The following is a 20732-nucleotide window of genomic DNA, read 5'->3' as shown; positions in this document are numbered from 1 at the left end:
TTCCAAAAGTAGGATTAAATCTGTGCATATTTAAATGGTTAATTTTCTTACTCAGACTACTAAATCCCTCCCCAAATATATCCGTTTCACATAAAAGTGTGTGCGCTTCTCCTTACGCCTAACTGGCACGTCGTCCTTACGGGCGCCACTCCGTGTAACTCCACGCTGCCCTCCAGTGGCAAAAGAAATAAGATACATTTACTGTACTCGTCTGGCAGCTGATCCCGTATAAGGTGGGTAACTCTGTATTAGGGGTCTTGGTAGACTATATTTTATACTTATGTCGGATAGATGAGGAATTAATATTCCTAACGGGTTATTGTGAGAGGCCTTAGATCTTATCCTATATGCACGCAGCCCTCGCCTCTCTGACCTTGAACACATACTTCAATCTGATTTTTTGAGACTTGAAACTGGATTTCCCAAAACAAACTGATTTTAAACACTGACAAGACTGTAACAATGGTATTTGGGACCAGAGCTAAATTGCTAAAGCTGCCAATGACAGCTTCAGATAAAAACCAGCTCTAAAACCATCCTAGCCCCTGTTACTTGTTTGAAATATCTGGGCATTCAACTCCCATTTAACATTTGGGTTGCACATTGATACCCTGACATCCAAATCCTATGCCAAACTAGGTGTACTTTAAAGGAACAAATCCTCCCTAAGGCCCTCATGCAGTAAGCAGCGATAAGCCACTTATCACCAGCTTATCGCCAAAAAAGCCACACTGATACACACACACACACACACACACACACACACACACACACACACACACACACACACACACAGATACAGCCACACTGATACACACCCACCCACTGATACACACCCACACACACACACACACACACACACACACACACACACACACACACACACACACACACACACACACACACACACACACACACACTGATACACACACACTGATACACACACACTGATACACACACACACACCCACCCACTAATACACACACACACACACACACACACACCGATTCTCACACACACACACACACACCGATTCTCACACACACACCGATTAACACACACACACACACACACACACACACACACACACACACACACACACACACACACACACACACACACACACACACACACACACACACTGATACACACACACACACACACACACACTGAAACACACACACACACACTGAAACACACACACACTGAAACACACACACACACACACACACACACACACTGATACACACACACACACACACACTGATACACACACGCACACACACACACACTGATACACACACACTGACACACACACACCCACACACCCACTGATACACGCACACACACACACACACAGATACACACGCACACAGATACACACACACAGATACACAAACAGACAGAGATACACACACACACACAGATACACAAACAGACAGAGATACACATACACACACACACACAAATCCACACACACACAAATACACACACACACAAATACACACACACACACACACACACACACACACACACACACACTGATACACATACACACACACACACACTGATACACATACACACACACACACACACACTGATACACATACACACACACTGATACACACACACACAGATACAGACACACTGATACACACACACACCCACTGATACACACACACACACACACACCCACACACACACCCACTGATACACACACACACCCACTAATATACACACACACACACACACACACTGATTCACACACTCACACACACACACACACACACACACACACACACACACACACACACACACACACACACACACACACACACACACACACACACACACACACACCCACTGATTCACACACACACCCACTAGGGGGGCAAAGGTGGGAGCGCCGGGGGGCAAAGGTGGGAGTGCCGATGGGGCAAAGGTGGGAGCGCCGGGGGGCAAATGTGGGAGCGCCGGGGGGCAAAGGTGGGAGCGCCGATTGGGCAATGGTGGGAGCGCCGGGGGGGCAATGGTGGGAGTGCCGGGGGGGCAAAGGTACAAGGTGGTACAAAGGTAGGCGCACCCCCGCTACCACCTCCTATTACCCCCCCTGGCTGGGACCCGGGACAGAAAGGGGACACTCACCGCGAATAGAGGAGCCGGGAGCGGGAAGACACGTGTGCTCTGCACAAAGCTGAAGTCCCGCCCCCGGCTTCCTCTGACCTGCCTGCAACCAATCCCCTGCGGGCCGACCGGCATTCTAAGTCCCGCCCCCGGCATCATCATTCATCCAATCCCATGCGGGCCGGCCGGCATTCTAAGTCCCGCCCCCGGCATTCTCCTTCATTCAGTCTCCCCAGCAGCATTCACACACACACATAGAAAATACATAACGGCCGCCGCATTCTCCTCACCGCCGCTGCCCCGCAATACCGGGACCAGGGACAAAAACCGGGACATAACCGGGACGGAGCTAAAATCGGGACAGGGCAGAAAAAAACGGGACTGTCCCGGCAAAACCGGGACGAATGGTCACCCTACTTACAGACTATTCACTTGAGTGGACCATAAAGTGTCTTATAGAGGGAACTCTAAGGTGTCTTAAGATGCATTAAGATATATTATGTATGTAAATATTTATTTATATAGCGCTTTATAAGAGAGGCAATACAGTACAGAGAATTATAGTACAATAAGTGCAACAAACAAAATCAGACAATAGGAAAGGAAATCCCTGGCCTGGAGAGCTTACAGTCTTAATGCTAGATCCATGGAACTCTGTTGTGTTTACGCTAATAACGGGACATTCCTGAAATTGGTACCTGACCCTGTGTGGTAGGCAGAGACACAGGGGCAGTGCCTGCCAATATCATAAAGAGCAGTGCACTTCCTATTTAGTAGAAGTGTGTGTCAGAGTTAAGAGTTCAGTCCAGAGTTAGAGTCTGCTGAGTCTGTCACCTGGCTGGCCCAGGGTGACAGAGAGAGCCTATATCAATTGGCCGTTGGAGAAGGGGAGCCATCAGCCTCTGAGTAGAGCTGATGCAACCTTAGTTAGGGAGGTGGACCAATTCCTCTCACCCTGTTTAGGGGGCGAGGGAAGAGCTAGCCCCACCCTGGGTGCCCTTGACCTGGGGTGGTGGCAGGGACACAGAGACCATCCTGAGGGAGAGCAGTCCTGTGTGGAGGAAGACACCCTGTACCTGATTGACAGTCTTGTTGCTGCTATTCTGCTGCTGTGAATAAAGAGCTGCGGCTGCTTTTAAAGATATACAGTGTGAGACTGGAATCTCTCATCCCCGAGGGGGGGGGGGGGGACTCTCTGGAAGGATTCCACCCGTATTCCTGGGGCTCAGAGATGGAGGCGCTGCACCATTACATACATAGTTACATAGTTACAAAGTAGATGAGGTTGAAAAAAGACGTACGTCCATCAAGTTCAACCTATGCTAAATTCAGACAACAGATACTTTATTCTATATCTATACTTACTTATTGATCCAGAGGAAGGCAAACAAAAAACCCCATTAAGGGGAAAAATTAATTCCTTCCTGACTCCAAGAATTGGCAATCGGATTAATCCCTGGATCAACATCCTTCCCATATATACTTATTTGGTATATCCCTGTATACCTTTCCCATCTAAAAAGATGTCCAACCTTTTTATGAACAAATCTATTGTATCTGCCATCACAGTCTCCATGGGTAATGAATTCCACATTTTAACTGCCCTTACTGTAAAGAACCCTTTCCTTTGTTGCTGGTGAAATTTCCTTTCCTCCAACCTTAAGGGATGGCCCCGAGTCCTTTGTACTGCCCGTGGGACGAATAGTTCTTTTGAAAGCTCCTTGTATTGTCCCTGAATATATTTGTATATAGTTATCATATCCCCTCTTAGACGCCTCTTTTCTAATGTAAATAAATCCAATATAGCTAGCCTCTCCTCATAAGTTAGAATGTCCATCCCCTTTATTAATTTGGTGGCTCTTCTCTGCACTCTCTCTAGTTCCATAATGTCTTTTCTTAGGATTGGTGCCCAAAATTGTACTCCATATTCAAGGTGTGGTCTTACTAATGCTTTGTAAAGGGGCATAATTATCTCTACTTCATTTCCATCCATTGCCCGTTTGATGCAAGATAAGATCTTGTTTGCCTTTGCAGCTACTGCATGACATTGGGCACTATTGCTAAGCCTGCTGTCTACAAGCACTCCTAAATCCTTCTCCATCAAGGATTCCCCCAATATATCTCCATTTAATTTGTAAGTCGCCTTTTTATTCTTGCATCCCAAATGCATAACCTTACATTTATCTGTATTAAACCTCATTTGCCATTTACCTGCCCACGTTTCCAGTCTCTCCAAGTCCTTCTGAAGAGAAATTTCATCCTGCTCTGATGAGACGGAGGCATTCACCCCAGAAACCTGATCCTGTCATCCCCCATACCATCGGGGGAGACTCAGGGCCCCCTGTTGCCAGCAGGTATGTACCACACTCAGACACGTAGCCAGACCCTAGTACAGAGGAGGGGGGCCCGATCTGCGATTGGCCCAGGGAAGGGGGGCTACATTGGGAATCGATGTTATTTTTCTTCATATTAATGGGTATCCTCAAAGCTAATGATATGCCAAAATGACGTCCATTAGCAAAACTACAATTGTTTCTTCACTTTTTCTGCTTGATGAATAGGGTGACCAGATTTCGAAAATGAAAAACCAGGACACCTTAAAAAATAATTTATTAAACAAATTACATCACGTGACACCCCCTGTTGCCCTGACAACAAGACACTCTGATGCCCCTGCAGTGTTAGTGTGTATAGAGGTGGGGGCTTTGCTTGGGCCCTTCAAATCTTACAGCCAGGGCATTATTTGCCAGGAATGCCCAGTTCGGAGGGGATTACTACTTCAAAATGTATTTGATTCGTAACAACATCAAAAAACTCTAATACCAATAACTAACAACCACAGACAATGATAATCTAAACCATCAAATAAAATGTCTACGGCCCTTGTTCAAGCATGTTTGCGGTACTTACCAGATAAATCAGTGCCTGCAATCCACGACTGTATCCGCCTCTCCGAACGTCTGTAAGCAATCCAGCGTTCCTGGTGTGTGGCTGAAGAGGTGAGGGACTCCCTCCTCTCAAACGGAAAAGAAGAGCAAAAAATAGAGTTGGAACATACCTATCATACAGGGATGAGAGAGAGAGACAGAGAATGAGAGAGAGACAGAGAATGAGAGAGAGACAGAGAATGAGAGAGAGACAGAGAATGAGAGAGAGACACAGAGAGAGACAGACACAGAGAGAGACAGACACAGAGAGAGAGAGAGAGAGACAAAAGTAATGTACTGTATAACCATTATACCGTACCCCCTAGTATTCGTGTAATCATTGTCCCACACCCCCTATTACTAACGCTTTGGCAATCCTGAAATGTTCTTTTGACATGCCAATCAAGCTGATTTGATTTGAGAGACACAGAGACACACACAGAGACACAGAGAGAGACAGAGATACAGAGACACACAGAGAGAAACAGAGACACACAGAGAGAGACAGAGACACAGAGAGAGAGACAGAGACACAGAGAGACACACAGAGAGACAGAGACACACAGAGAGAGACAGAGACACACAGAGAGAGACAGAGACACACAGAGAGAGACAGAGACACAGAGAGAGAGAGAGAGACACGGGCCTATTTAGTAAGCGTCGATAAGGCTGCGTCTATAGTATTTCAGACGGAGGGAAGGCACACATGCTGCAATACACTTGCTGAAGCCTGAGCTTTTTTATGGCTTTGCAGGGTATGCAGCGGGTGCGATTAGGGGCGTGGCAATAAATATTTGGAGGCGTGGCAATGACGTTCCGGCGCGGACATCACTTCCCTACCTCACATCCCGATCCACCGGCATTTGTTCAGATGCAGCATCTGAAGCACTGTGCAGACAAGAAGAAAAATGCACACAATGCGCATCAGAGATTAAAATATAGTAAATTATTTATTAATAAAACAAGAAATAACCGAGGGGGATCCAACCCCACCTCAGTACTTTCTTCTCGTTGCTATTGCCACACTATACTGTACGTCCTGACGCCGGAAGGGAAGTTGGTACGCGACCAAGACGAGACGCCGGATTTACAGTGGAACCACAACATACCACAGATTGCTGGAGGACCACACTGCGAGGGGCGCAGCCTATTGAGTTTCCCGGTCATCGTCCAAAGTCTGGAGCTGCGGATTGACCACCGGATTACCACGGAGCCCGAGCCTGTCTCACACAATGCTTTTACCAAACGGATGTTTGTGAGTTTGCTATTTTTATCTTGTCCAGGAAATGAAATTGTTAAACCGAATTTACACATGGAGCGGGCGCTTTCTCTTCTTTTTTTTGTTTAGGTATCTATCGAGGAGGTGGTTGTTTCCCTGAAGAGAGCTGCCAGGGCTCCAGAGGACGCCCGAATTGGATCCTTTTATGATTGAGTTATAACATAGCTATTAGAGCTAGGTTTCTGGACTTTTATTGTGTTTAGGCATAGTGTTTATTATTATTTTATTACAGCTACTTTTTAGTAGTTGCACTGTTATTAATTCTGACCACTAATTCTCACTGCCATTATAATCTCTCTCTAGCCACAACCAAATTGCTATATCAGCTATATTATTTATTGGTTATACCAGGGGAGCATAAACTTTTGCAGCTCGCCCCCCTGCCTTCCCTCTGCTGGTGCTCGCACCCCCCCCCTTACCTTGATGCGGCGTCACGTGACCTGCAGCGGCATTTGACGAGGGTGACGTCACATGACCCCGCGGCGTAATTTAACATACTGTGCTATATGTATGCACACGCAGCTGTCTCTTACACATACAAATACTGTTTTTCCATCCCTATACACAAAAAAGGACCACAAAGTATCCACACACACTTTTAGTTGTGCTACAAACTCTCACATTTCCACACCCACCCACACCATTTATATCCACTCCCACTCCACACACACCTTTTGTAAAGCACTGTATATACTGTGGGCTCTCCATTCATTTTCATTCACACTGATACACATACACACTCTTTCATCACTTGCTTTCAGGAACCTTTTGACACCTCTAGGCATAAAACACATCCACACCGGGGGAAGGACCAGCACAGATAACATTCCAAGAGACACTGTTTTTAAGTATATCTTTTGCTTGCTTCATTCATTGTAACATCGCCGGAAGAAGAGATCAGTGTATCTCGAAAGCTCGCACAAATAAAAGCATTTCGTTAGCCACAGAACGGTATCATCTATTTATTTTTTGATTATTGAAGCTCGGCTAACACGGTACTGATACCTCTATATATATATATATTGCGCGCGCACACACACATATAACGTTTTATCCAACTTTTTCATTTATCATTTGTAGAGAAAATGAACAATGTCGCCAGAAGTGCTATTTTTCAAAATGTAACATCTCTACTAATTAGTGTAAAATGATACTTCATATAAAGCAGGTTATGGGACCCAATATAAAATGACCTTCATGTTTCTTATCACATCCCAGTATATGGATACTTTCTATTATCACAAGCTGCTAACATGTGACAGGGCTCAGAGTCTGAGCCCAGAATGTGACATACTGAACATTCTCATTCTAAATTTCAAAAAATATTGTGTTGATTTCTGACCTGACTGCCGTGGTTACAGCTCAACCACTCTGTTCTACTGTATGTCACCACTTTCTGCCACAACCAGCTGACGGTGGATCTGCAAGGAGTTCAACGCTCATTGGCATCACATCTGTGGCTTGGTTGACGTATCATTTCTCCAGCTTTTTATTGTATTGTTTTTAAATAGATTATATTTATTTAGTTGAATAGATATTTATTTAGTTGAATAGATATTTATTTAGTTTAATAGATTATATTTCTACGTTTAATAAGTTATATTTCTTAGTTTAATAAGTTATATTTCTTAGTTTAATAAATTATATTTCTTAGTTTAATAAGTTATATTTGTTAGTTTAATAAATTATATTTGTTAGTTTAATAAGTTATATTTCTTAGTTTAATAAGTTATATTTGTTAGTTTAATAAATTATATTTCTTAGTTTAATAAGTTATATTTGTTAGTTAATAGATTATATTTGTTAGCACAGTAGATTATATTTACTAGTATTTAAGTCTCCCCCTCAGTGCCCCATTAGGACCCGTGCGCATATTTCACATCTTTTCGGAGTCGATTATTTTTTAGACCCTCGGAGCCGAAACCTAAAGGCGTCAGCTAAGAAAGTTCGAATCAAGAGGAGCCGCACAGCTTAAAGACAGAACATTTTCAAGGGAGATGGAGACAATTTGGGTAAGATCTGATTAAAGGACAACCTTTGAGGAAGGAAAGAGTGACGGGGGAGTCTAAGAGGGGGGTGAGAGAGCAAGGTGGTGTGTCAGATTGGGGCAGAGCAAGAGAACGCAAAAATGATGGGGATTTGCTGCACACCAAAAAAAAACAATAAGTAGTGATACTTTTACCGGTGCCCCTTAGTCTCAGGGAAGACCGGCATTTCGTCCAATGGATACAATATGATTGATGGGAAAGGGCACACGGATTTGAATAAAAAAAGATAATTTATTGTGCCACAGACTACAATGTTTCGGCTGCTGGCCTTTCTTTGCTGGATTTAGTGGGTTTAGCCACTTTACCTGAGAAAGACCAGCAGGCCGAAATGTTGTTGTCTATGGCAGTGCAAGAGAAAACAGGTTGGGGGGGTGGGTTCTCGCAAAGTCGCCGACCCATGTGTGAGTGTCTCCGGTGGAAACTAGTCCTGGACCCCGGGAAAGCTGTCTGTGGCCCATACAAGCTGAGTAACATGTAGAAAGGACACATGTATGTTCAGAATGAGTTAGCATGGTATTTTGAGAGGCACCATAGCAGGTCAGTGCAAGTCAGTGCAGAGCACTGCAAGGTCAGTCAATATGAGGAAGGGTCCGATGGAGGAGTTGGAGGGTCCCAGAATATCTCTTAAAGCAGGGGTGCGCAAATCGAGGGGCACGACATTTTCTTGGGAGGAGGGGCTCGGCGCTTACAGAGGCCCCTCGCTCTTCCCCACAGCATTTAAATTAGATCGCGCGCAAGGCCTCTGTAAGTTCCCTTTCCTTGTCTCCGGCGGCTTCTGGCGACAGCAACGTGGCGTCACATGATGTGGCATTGCCATAGCAACGTGATATCACATGACGTCGTTACATCAGAACGTCGGAGACAAGGTGGGGAAGGTGGAGGGGGGAGCAGGGGGAAAAGGTTGTGCAACCCTGTCTTAAAGCATTGTCCTGCATACAGATCAGAGGCCAAGAATGGATATGGATATCCGATGTGAAGCCGGAAATAAGACAGAAAAGACCGTTTCGGGGGAAGAAGGTGAGTGATGAAATAGCCGTCACTGTGTAACTCTTCCAATTACCTGCAACTTCATGCAGAGAAATAGCAACGCTTGTTTTTAACGTGCTAAGCGCCTAATGGGGAATTCAACTGCTGAGAGGTTAAGGGAGTTACTCACCAAACTCAGCGACGTTTCTGTGTCTCTGTGATAACTCCCCCAGGACATGCCTGAAAACCAGAGGTAACTCAATGTATTTTTGATAAATAGAAACATGACCTTCTGGGGAGGGGTATATAATGGGTACTGGGCCTGGTGAGGTGGGTATAACGGGTACTGGGCCTGGTGAGGTGGGTATAACGAGTACTGGGCCTGGGGAGGGGCGTATAACAGGGTACTGGGCCTTGGGAGGGTTGTATAACTGGGTACTGGGCCTGGGGAGGTGGGTATAACGGGTATTTGCCCTGTGGAGGGCGGTATAACATGGTATTGGGGATGGGGTATAAGTGGCACAGGAGCTCTTGCGATACAGAGTATCACTGTCCCTGGTTACAAACACTTCATGTCTCCTGCAGATCAGGACACGCACGAAGGTGGTGCCCTTTGTGCCACCAGACGACGAGGCGGGCTACGAGGCGGACGACGAGGCATACGACAAAGCGGGCGTCAAGTGGAACAATGAGGTGGGCTACAAGGCGGCCGATGACGCAGACGTGGTGTACGATGACCAAGGAGCATATGACAGGTGTGGCCGGATCTGCTGCTTCACCTTTTTTAGGCGGAGAAGACCCCGGGAGCAGGTAGGAGAATACGAGAGGTGCGGACAGATCTGCTGCTTCCCTTTTTTTAGGCGGAGAAGAAGCCAGGAGCAGGTAGCAGAGGAGCCAGGGCGTAGATACAGGGGTTTTCAAGGGGCCCTGAGAAGTTGGTTTGACCGCAGGAGAGGCAGATAAGATCAGGAAGGCTGCGGGAGGGGCAGGTACTAGAGGGAGATAGGGATATTGGGCGTGAGAGGGAGAGAGAGAACAAGGAGCAGGGCCGGAGCACGGGTTTCATGCGCCCGAGGCGAAACTTAAAATTTGTGCCCCAGTTGTATAAAAAATAATAAGATAAATAAAATAATAAAATAAACAGTGGCGTAGCTATCGGGGCTGCAGGGGGTGCGACCGCATCCCAGCGCGACGCAAAATAAAAATAAAAGGGCGCCAAAATACTGGATAAAAAAAAGAATAATAATTTAAAAAAAAAGATAAATAAATTAGAAATAATAAGAGGAAAAAATAATAATGATTATTAATGCGCCCCTAGGACCTCTGCGCGCTAGGAGACCGCCTAATGGACGGCCGGCCCTGCGAGGTATGCGGGAGGAAAAGGGGCGAATGGGATAGATATGCAGGGGGATGGGGGAGCAGGTGAGTTATACACAGGGGCACAAGGGCCCCATCACCCGCATCTCTATATACTGAGTGTGCCCCTGTGTATAACAACGCTGATCTGTGCTGCTCCATCTGATCTCACTGCGCAGTGATCCAGGGACCATCCGATCGCCATTTAATGGGGTCAGGAAGGAATTTTTTTCCCCCATTGCACAGCAGGGGTTATGTTTTGCCTTCCTCTGGATCACAGCAACAAACTGCCCTTTGTGCATGAATTATCAGTGAGATCTTTATACACCCTGCATTGGTCTTCACCCCTTCGCTGCCGGAGGGGCCTGCAGTGCATTGCTCTGCGTGTTACTATATCGCTCCGCAATGTGCTGCAGGCCCCTCCCAGCAAAGAGATTAATTATTTAAATAAAATACTCTCTTTAATCAAACCTATGTGTAGTGTCTTTTCTATCCGTTGTATCTATTGCTAACAGCTCAGTGATTCTTCCCCAGGACGCTGCACTAGTGTCACGCTGCCAAGCCCGGGTGTGAGGGAGATTTATAGGGTCACATATACACTTCTGCCAAAACACGAGTGCAAACAGGAAGCCCCTCTGATCTCATATCTTTTATTACACAAAACGGTATCTAAAAAGGTAAAAAGAACATACATGGGATTCTGCTACAAATATCTCTCTAATTACAAACCAATTAGCAAATCATTCAGATTAGAGTCGAGCGAAAAGAAAGGGTTAAGTATCTCAGGTACAGTATATGCAGTGTAGGCTGTTCTGCAGCATTACATGCAGGGGACAACGTTTAGGGGATATAAGTAATGCTGATCTCAGAGCTGACCGGCTGACCTGCTCTACCGGCTGACCTGCTCTACTGGCTGAACGGCTGACCTGCTCTTCTGGCTGACCGGCTGACCTGCTCTACTGGCTGACCTGCTTCTCTTCTTTCAGCTAAATGACCTGAATTGTGGCCCCTGTATCTCCCAATTAAACGTTTTATTGGCATATTCTTGTTTGACTCGCTCTATACAGACATTTTCTATATATTCATTGTGGGATTTGATAACATCTGTCAGATCTCTCAGAATATCACATTCTGTACGTTTGTGTTGAAGATTTTTCCATTCTCAATTTACTTAATATTAGTTTTTGGCATCAATTATTTATATCGAGTCCAAAATACCTTTATACAGAATGCTGTTCCCTTTAGCCCACAAATGCTGCTTCATTAAAGCCCATGGGTGGCACTTTATGCATTCTCAAACTTTTAGGCAACATCCCTAATTTCCAAAAGTGGGATTAAATCTGTGCATATTTAAATGGTTAATTTTCTTACTCAGACTACTAAATCCCTCCCCAAATATATCCGTTTCACATAAAAGTGTGTGCGCTTCTCCTTCCGCCTAACTGGCACGTCGTCCTTACGGGCGCCACTCCGTGTAACTCCACGCTGCCCTCCAGTGGCAAAAGAAATAAGATACATTTACTGTACTCGTCTGGCAGCTGATCCCGTATAAGGTGGGTAACTCTGTATTAGGGGTCTTGGTAGACTATATTTTATACTTATGTCGGAAAGATGAGGAATTAATATTCCTAACGGGTTATTGTGAGAGGCCTTAGATCTTATCCTATATGCACGCAGCCCTCGCCTCTCTGACCTTGAACACATACTTCAATCTGATTTTTGAGACTTGAAACTGGATTTCCTAAAACAAACTGATTTTAAACACTGACAAGACTGTAACAATGGTATTTGGGACCAGAGCTAAATTGCTAACGCTTCCAATGACAGAGCTTCAGATAAAAACCAACTCTAATACCATCCTAGCCCCTGTTACTGGTTTGAAATATCTGGGCATATAGTTCAACTCCCATTTAACATTTGGGTTGCACATTGATACCCTGACATCCAAATCCTATGCCAAACTTGGTGTACTTTATAGCAGGGGTGGGGAACCTTTTTTCTGCCAAGGGCCATTTGGATATTTATAACATCATTCGCGGGCCATACAAAATGATCAACTTAAAAATTAGCCTGCTATATTTGGTCAAACATTCAATTAACTGGAACTGCTTCTCTTTGGTGAGGCGTGTGATGTTAGCTGGTATTGATGATGTTGCAACTCGCAACTGGTTTTCCAGGTTTGGGTGACTGACTGACTGACACTTGTGTGTCTGACTGACTGACACTTGTGTGACTGACTGACTGACACTTGTGTGACTGACTGGCACTTGTGTGACTGACAGACTGACTGACACTTGGGTGACTGACTGACTGACACTTGGGTGACTGACTGACTGACACTTGGGTGACTGACTGACTGACACGAGTGACTGACTGACTGACACTTGTGTGACTGACTGACTGACACTTGTGTGACTGACTGACTGACTGACACTTGGGTGACTGATTGACTGACACTTGTGTGACTGACTGACTGGCACTTGTGTGACTGACTGACTGACTGACACTTATGTGACTGACTGACTGACACTTGTGTGACTGACTGACTGCCACTTGGGTGACTGACTGCCACTTGGGTGACTGACTGACACTTGTGTGACTTACTGACTGACTGACTGACACTTGGGTGACTGACTAATTGACACTTGGGTGACTGACTGACACTTGGGTGGTGGGTGACTACTGTATGACTGATTGTGGGTTGGTGTCTGTATTCTCTCACATTCACACACACAAATCGGAGCAGGGGGGGGGGAAATCACACACTCTCAGACCCTCTCACTCATACACACTCTCTCACTCACTTTCAGACACTCTCTAAACAAGAATGACAATCAGCTGCAAGAAGTGGCAATTTGAGATGCATGAGGGACGGTCTGACAGCTTAGATCACACTGAGTCATTTTATGGGGCACAGATCATTGGGGGGGGGGGGGTGGTGTCTGCAAAAGTTAATCATACAACATGTATTGAAGTCAAGGAGACCAATGACGCTGGGATTAGGCGTCAGGCCTGGTGGTGTCCCATGGCCCTCCTGCCCTTCCCCTGTCAGGGCCCTGCATAGCTCCCTCTCCTCTTACACTGCGGCACTGCAGAGCAGGTGCCCTCCTCCGCAGCTGCAGCCCGGTGTGGGGAGGAGGAGAGACGGTAGTGAGGTGTTTCTCCCTCCGCAGACTCGTTCTTCTATCCCCCAAGCCCCACTCCTCTTATACCCTGTCCCCCCCGGAGCGCTGCTTACCTGAGCCGCCCTGGTGATACTCAGGTCCTTCATCACCTCAGGCGGCTGCTGCCACACACAGATAGTGACACACACACACACAGTGACACACACAGTGACAGTGACACACACACACACAGAGACAGTGAGACACACAGAGACAGTGAGACACACACACACAGACAGTGACACACACACACACGCAGTGACAGTGACACACACACAATAAGCCCACCTCTGCAAACACACTCAAAAAAAAGGTCTTTCCCCCCCCGGGTAAGGAGAGGCCCGGCATTACTGGAAGAGAGAAGGGAGGGGGGCAGTGCTGAGGGAAGGGGAGGGCCCAGCATTACTGGATGAGAGAAGGGAGGGGGGCAGTGCTGAGGGAAGGGGAGGCCCGGCATTACTGGAGGAGAGAAGGGAGGGGGGCAGTGCTGAGGGAAGTGGAGGGCCCGGCATTACTGGAGGAGAGAAGGGAGGGGGGCAGTGCTGAGGGAAGGGGAGGGCCCGGCATTACTGGAGGAGAGAAGGGAGGGGAGCAGTGCTGAGGGAAGTGGAGGGCCCGGCATTACTGGAGGAGAGAAGGGAGGGGGGCAGTGCTGAGGGAAGGGGAGGCCCGGCATTACTGGAGGAGAGAAGGGAGGGGGGCAGTGCTGAAGGAAGGGGAGGGCCCGGCATTACTGGAGGAGAGAAGGGAGGGGGCAGTGCTGAGGGAAGGGGAGGGCCCGGCATTACTGGAGGAGAGAAGGGAGGGGGGCGGTGCTGAGGGAAGGGGAGGCCCGGCATTACTGGGGGAGAGAAGGGAGGGGGGCGGTGCTGAGGGAAGGGGAGGCCCGGCATTACTGGAGGAGAGAAGGGAGGGGGGCAGTGCTGAGGGAAGGGGAGGCCCGGCTTTACTGGAGGAGAGAAGGGAGGGGGGCAGTGCTGAGGGAAGGGGAGGCCCGGCATTACTGGAGGAGAGAAGGGAGGGGGGCAGTGCTGAGGGAAGGGGAGGCCCGGCATTACTGGGGGAGAGAATAGAGGGGGGCAGTGCTGAGGGAAGGGGAGGCCCGGCATTACTGGAGGAGAGAAGGGAGGGGGGCAGTGCTGAGGGAAGGGGAGGCCCGGCATTACTGGAGGAGAGAAGGGAGGGGGGCAGTGCTGAGGGAAGGGGAGGCCCGGCATTACTGGAGGAGAGAAGGGAGGGGGGCAGTGCTGAGGGAAGGGGAGGCCCGGCTTGCACCCTACACTTGCTCCATGTATGAAGAGGTGGGCCAAAAAACAAATCTTGGCAGAGTGACAGCACAGGCAGCCAATCAGTAGAGGGGGAGTTTTTTTTGTTTAAACCATTCTTGCAGGCTTGCTTCCGGGGGCCGGACCAAATGATTTTCGCGAGCCGGACGTTCCCCACCCCTGCTTTATAGGAACAAATCCTCCCTAAGGCCCTCATGCAGTAAGCAGCGATAAGCCACTTATCACCAGCTTATCGCCAAAAAAGCCTACAGCGATTATGTAAGCCCAGAGAAGCTGGCGATAAGAGCAAAAATTACAGGGTTTTTTGCCAAAAAAGAAATAAATAAATAAAAATTACAAATCGGCAGACGCGCGGTGATAAGCCACTTTTCGGCACTGATCGCCAGTTTTTCAAACACGCTCAATTCTATAAGCCCTGATCAGCTTATTGCGGCTGATCGCCACTTTAAAATTGCTGTTTCTTCTCCAAATTGTCCCGCCACAAAAGTTGGCAAGGAGGTGGGGTGAAGCTGCGATGAAAATAAAATGCATGTGTCCCAGAGCTGATATCCATTAATATCAGCACCAGAGACGCCCCGGCATGAATCCCATGCATAAAAAATGCATTTACAGGCAACTTCATTACCGCCAAGGCAATGAAGGGGTTATATACCCGTGCCAGGCTTATTGCGGGTAGCGGGGGTGGGTGAAGGTGGTATTTGGCCCTGGGTGGGTATTTAGGCCTTGCCAGGGGGTTGCGGGATGACTTAACCTCTTCTTTACCTTAGCAGATAATACCGCTAAGGTAATGAAGGGGTTAATCCCTCCCGCTACCCCCCCTACCCGGTAGGCCTAAACACACTTCCTTGGGGTCAATACCCCGTTCACCCACCTCCGCTACCCACAATAAACAAAAATACACATAACAGCCCCACTAACCACTCCTAGGTCCCTAATAAACCATTACAATATTCATAAAACCATAATGTTTTTTACACACAGGATTAATACCGCAGTCCAGCAGGGGTCCCCGGTGGTCCAGATGGGTGTCCGCAGGTTCCATAGTTCATCCTGGGGGGTGCCCACCGGTGTCTGGGGGACTTCGGGTTGTCCCCGCTAGGCTCCGTGGGCCTCCAGGTGGTCCCCCGCGGGTGTCCGTGGGCACCAATGGCGTCCACGGCGGTTGTCTGGGGAGCTTTCAGGTGGTTCCCACAGGTGTCTAGGGGCCCTCGTGTGGTTCCCACAGGTGTCTAGGGGCCCTCGGGTGGTTCCCACAGGTGTCTAGGGGCCCTCGGGTGGTTCCCACGGGTGTCTGGGGGGCCTCGGGTGGCCCTGTGGGTGCCTGGGGGCCCCCCACAGCTGTGGGGCCACCAGTTCTTCCCCGCAGGTGTCCTTCGTGGGTCCTCAGGTGGTCCTGTGGGAGTCTGGGGGTCCTTGGGTTGTCCCCGTGGGTCCCCGCTGGCCTGCTGTACCAATCCTGTATTTAAAAAAACAAAAACATGGCCTACATTTACATGAATACAGCTCCCCCCCACCCCACCAAACACATACAGTGCAGTAATGGGCAAAATAACTATTATCCAGACACGTGGTCATCTCTCCATCTTTACTATACAGACTTGCCACAGACGATAGTTGCGAGCTGTGACTCCCAGACAGGCAGAAAGCTGCAGTGATACCCAGGGGAGGGGGAGAGACCTCTGATTGCTTCATCCTCTCCTGCAGCATCTCGCCCAGTGTATCATCCCATACAGGAGTCACAGCATGGGGGGGGGGGGGGGATCCCATCTATATGGCAGAGGAAGGATAGCAGTGCCTGTCCTACCCCTCCTTGTCACATGGGATTAGGGCTATGTTATTGAGTGAAGGGTTGTATGTTTGTATTAGTAGGGACAAGCAAGGCCGGAGCCAGGTGGGTTTCTCCTGCCTCTGTCCTCCCTGTCTCCTGACCCTTCCTGTAGCCGGACATACAGAATATGGATAACAGAAGGGGAAATAAAACTAAGAGGAGCCGGCAGGAGAAGGCCGTGTCATATCTATTCTTATTAAATAGTATTCTTCCCGAGCTGCACTCAGACCTCTCTCCCACACACCCACAGGACAGCCCACTAAATAGACACAGCCCCGCCCCCTATGATGTCAGCAGGACCTCCTCTCTGTCTAGGCCTGCACAGAGCCAGGGGCCTGCCTCTATCACAGAGGCGGGGCTTGGTGAGGGGAAAAACCCATGGTCACTACTGGCGCCTGCCCTTACCAGGGCTTACTCCAGTAGTAGAAGGATAGGGTGACCAGATTTACAAAAGTAAAAACCGGGACACATTATAAAAATTTTTATAAAACAAATGATATCACCAACTGCGCCCTTTCTCCTTTGTCTCTACCGCCGCTCTGTCCCCCCTTCTCTCACACACACACCCCTTTCTCTCTCCCTCCCCCCATATTCCTCTATTCTCGTTCTCCCCACCCCTACATTCTCATTCCACACTTCCTGTCTCTCGCCCCCCCCTCCGCCCCACTCTCTCTCTACCCCCATTCTCTCTCTCTCTCTCCCGCCCCTCATTCGCTCTCTCTCTCCTCCCCATTCTCTCTCTCTCCCCCATTCTCTCTCCTCCCCTCTCTCTCACCCCTCTCCTCCTCCCCTCTCTCTCTCTTCCCCCCACATTCTCTCGCTCTCTCCCCCCTCTCCTTTCTCTCTCCTCTCCTCTCCCCTCCATTCTCTGTCTCCTCTCTCTCTCCCCCCCATTTTCTGTCTCTCTCCCCCCCATTCTCTGTGTCTCTCTCTCTACCCCCATTCTCTGTGCCTTTCCCCCCCCCCCCATTCTCTGTCTCTCTCTCCCCCTCCCATTCTCTGTCTGTCTATCTCTCCCCTCCATTCTCTGTGTCTTCCCCCATTCTCTGTGTCTCCCCCCCCATTCTCTCGCTTTCTCTCCCTCTCCCCCATTCTCTCCCTCCCTCTCCTCTCCCCATTCTCTCCCTCCCTCCTCTTCCCCCATTCTCTGTCTCTCCTCCATTTTCTGTCTCTCTCCCCCCCAATTCTCTGTCTCTCTCCTCCCCCCATTCTCTGTCTGTCTCTCTCTCTCTCCCCCCATTCTCTGTCTGTCTCTCTCTCTCTCTCCCCCCATTCTCTGTCTGTCTCTCTCTCTCTCCCCCCATTCTCTGTCTCTCTCTCTCCCCCCCATTCTCTGTCTCTCTCCCCTCCCCCATTCTCTGTCTCTCTCTCTCCCCTCCATTCTGTCTCTCTCCCCCATTCTCTGTGTCTTCTCCAATTCTGTGAAACCCCCCATTCTCTCTCTCCTCCCCCATTCTCTCTCTCTCCTCCTCCCCCATGCTCTCTTTCCCATTCTGTCCCCCCTCCCTTCCCCCCATTCCATCTCTCTCTCCCCCCATTCTCTCTCCCCCCCCCATTCTCTCTCTCTCTTCCCCCCATTCTCTCTCCCCCCCATTCTCTCTCTTCACCCCCTCTCCCCCCCATTCTCAGCTCTCTCTCCCCCCCCATTCTCGTCTCTCTCTCCCCCCCCATTCTCGGCTCTCTGTCCCCCATTCTCTCTCTCTCCTCCCCCATTCTCTCTTTCTACCCTCCATGCTCTCCCCCCCCATTCTGTCTCTCTCCCTCCACCCCCCTATTCTTGTCTCTCTCTCCCCTCCATTCTCTGTCTCTCTCTCTCTCCCCCATTCTTTGTCTCTCTCTCCCTATTCTCTGTCTCCTCCCCTCCTTTCTCTGTCTCTCCTCCATTCTCTGTCTCTCTCCCCCCATTCTTTGTGTCTCTCTCTCTCCCCCCCCCACTCTGTGCCCCTCTTTCCCATGCTGTGCCCCTCTCCCGATGCTGTGCTTCTCTCTCCCCACACTGTCTCTCCCCATCCTGTGCCTGTGCCTCTCTCTGTCTCTCTCCATGCTGTGCTTGTGCCACTCTCTCTGTCTCTCTCTCTCTCTGCCTCTCCCCATGCTGTGCCTCTCTCTGTCTCTCTCCCCCCGCCCCCCCCCATTGTGTGAGTGTGTTTGTGTCCCCCATTCTGGACCATACCTGCATGGGTGGGGGGTAGCCATATTGAGCCCTGGCAGCAGACACCGGAAGTTCTCACTGACACTTCCGGGTCTCACTGCTAGGCTCCGCAGTTTAGTCCCGGCCCCTGCTCTCCTCCATGCATTGTCTGCTCTCTGCTGCCCCCCCTGCTCTGATGGTCAAAAAGCGGAACAACCACAAAAACCGGAACATTTTACAGCATGCAGGGCAGCCGGGCAGAGACTAAAAAACCGGGACAGAGAGGTTAAAAAAAACGGGACAGGGGTTAAAAAAACGGGACTGTCCCAGCTAAACCGGGACACCTGGTCACCCTATAGAAGGATAAGTAGCCCGTTCTGCCTTACAGGGGGCTACATACAAATAACAGATCATGGGAATAAGTGCTTCAGACAAAAAGTTACATTTCGGAAGAGTCCCTGCTCCGAAGAGCTTACAATCTAATTGTTAGGAAGAATGTACAGAGACAGTAGGAGGGCGTTCTGGTAAGTGCGTCTGCAGGGGGGCCGAGCTTCATGTATCGTGTGTATAGTATTAGGCCACGGGGCTACTCATATGCTTCTTTAAGCCGGTGCGCCTTAAGGTGGCTCTTAAAGGTCATCCCAGAGTGTGGGGCAGTCAGTGAGAAAGTGTTAAGGCGGGAGAGGGGCTTTACATACAAAGGGGGTACAACGCAAGAGTCGGGATGGTGCATAGGAAGAAAATAGGGCTGAGATGTAGAGGAGGGGCAGAGGAGTGTAAAGCTTTAAAAGTGAGGAGGGGAATTGAGTGTGAGATGCGGGATGTGACAGGAAGCCAGGAGAGGGGTTTCAGGAGGGGAGACGCTGAGACAGATTTAAGAAAGAGTGCAGGGGCGCGGTTTGGAGCCTGACAGGGATAGTCGGGTTTGTCTGAAGCTCCCTAAGATATACATTTGACTGAGTAATACCAGCCCAAATTCGGACAAAATAATAAATAATTATTTGCTCGGGGCCTCCTCCCACCGGGTGATCCCACCCCGTGTCCAGTGACCCCACACAATATGTCCCTTTAAATGATATGGATGTGTGTGACTGCGCAGCCACTAGTCCCGTGTGAGTACTCTGTTGGTGCACTTGTTGTTACTGGTTACCTGCCGAGCGCTCCAGTGCTCGGGCCTGCAATGGCTTCACAAAGGATCAGACGAGCTCCCACACGACATCCAGGATCCACCCACGTGGTGATCCGTCGGGCGATCCCACCCTGAAGATAGTCCAGCTCTCTTTAATGGCGGAGACTTGAACCCAAGTCTCTCCGCAGGAAACGCAGCGTCCGCTGTGTCCCCAACTATCAAACAGCTAATGGGGCAGGGTCCCTACCTAGGCCTGTCCTATAGCACTCAGCTACTGGTGACTCAGGGCTATCTGGGGCCTGGGGGATGCTGGCCTAGTCCTCCTTCCTTAGCTGCTCCGGTCACCAACTGTCAGCCCGCGAAATGTATCAATCTCCCTGCAGGGACATGCTGCCGCCCTATTGGCTCCTTTGGGTCCTGTGACTCTGTCCCTGTGCACCCTGGGGCTGACTGCCCTGTGAGTACCCGAAGGGGCTCTGAGCCCTGACAGGGGA

The 20732-nt window shown here is 49.1% G+C and overlaps 1 long non-coding RNA gene across 1 annotated transcript in view; it reads right to left on the bottom strand.

Moving 5' to 3' along the window:
- The window catches only part of LOC142467309 (uncharacterized), a 30800-nt gene extending 10322 nt beyond the window's left edge, over positions 1-20478 (bottom strand). Inside the window, exons 1-3 of the long non-coding RNA XR_012788359.1 lie at positions 20260-20478; positions 5892-5939; positions 5035-5140 (exon numbers count right to left, since the gene is read on the bottom strand). This is a non-coding gene — a long non-coding RNA (uncharacterized LOC142467309). The remainder of the gene's footprint in view (positions 1-5034; positions 5141-5891; positions 5940-20259) is intronic.
- Between the last annotated feature and the right edge of the window lie 254 nt (positions 20479-20732).

Source organism: Ascaphus truei, chromosome 16 (assembly GCF_040206685.1).
Source record: "Ascaphus truei isolate aAscTru1 chromosome 16, aAscTru1.hap1, whole genome shotgun sequence".
In the NCBI taxonomy this organism is placed as follows: Eukaryota; Metazoa; Chordata; class Amphibia; order Anura; family Ascaphidae; genus Ascaphus; species Ascaphus truei.
Note: the sequence above shows the minus strand (reverse complement) of the source record. Positions and strands in the feature narration are given on the sequence as shown.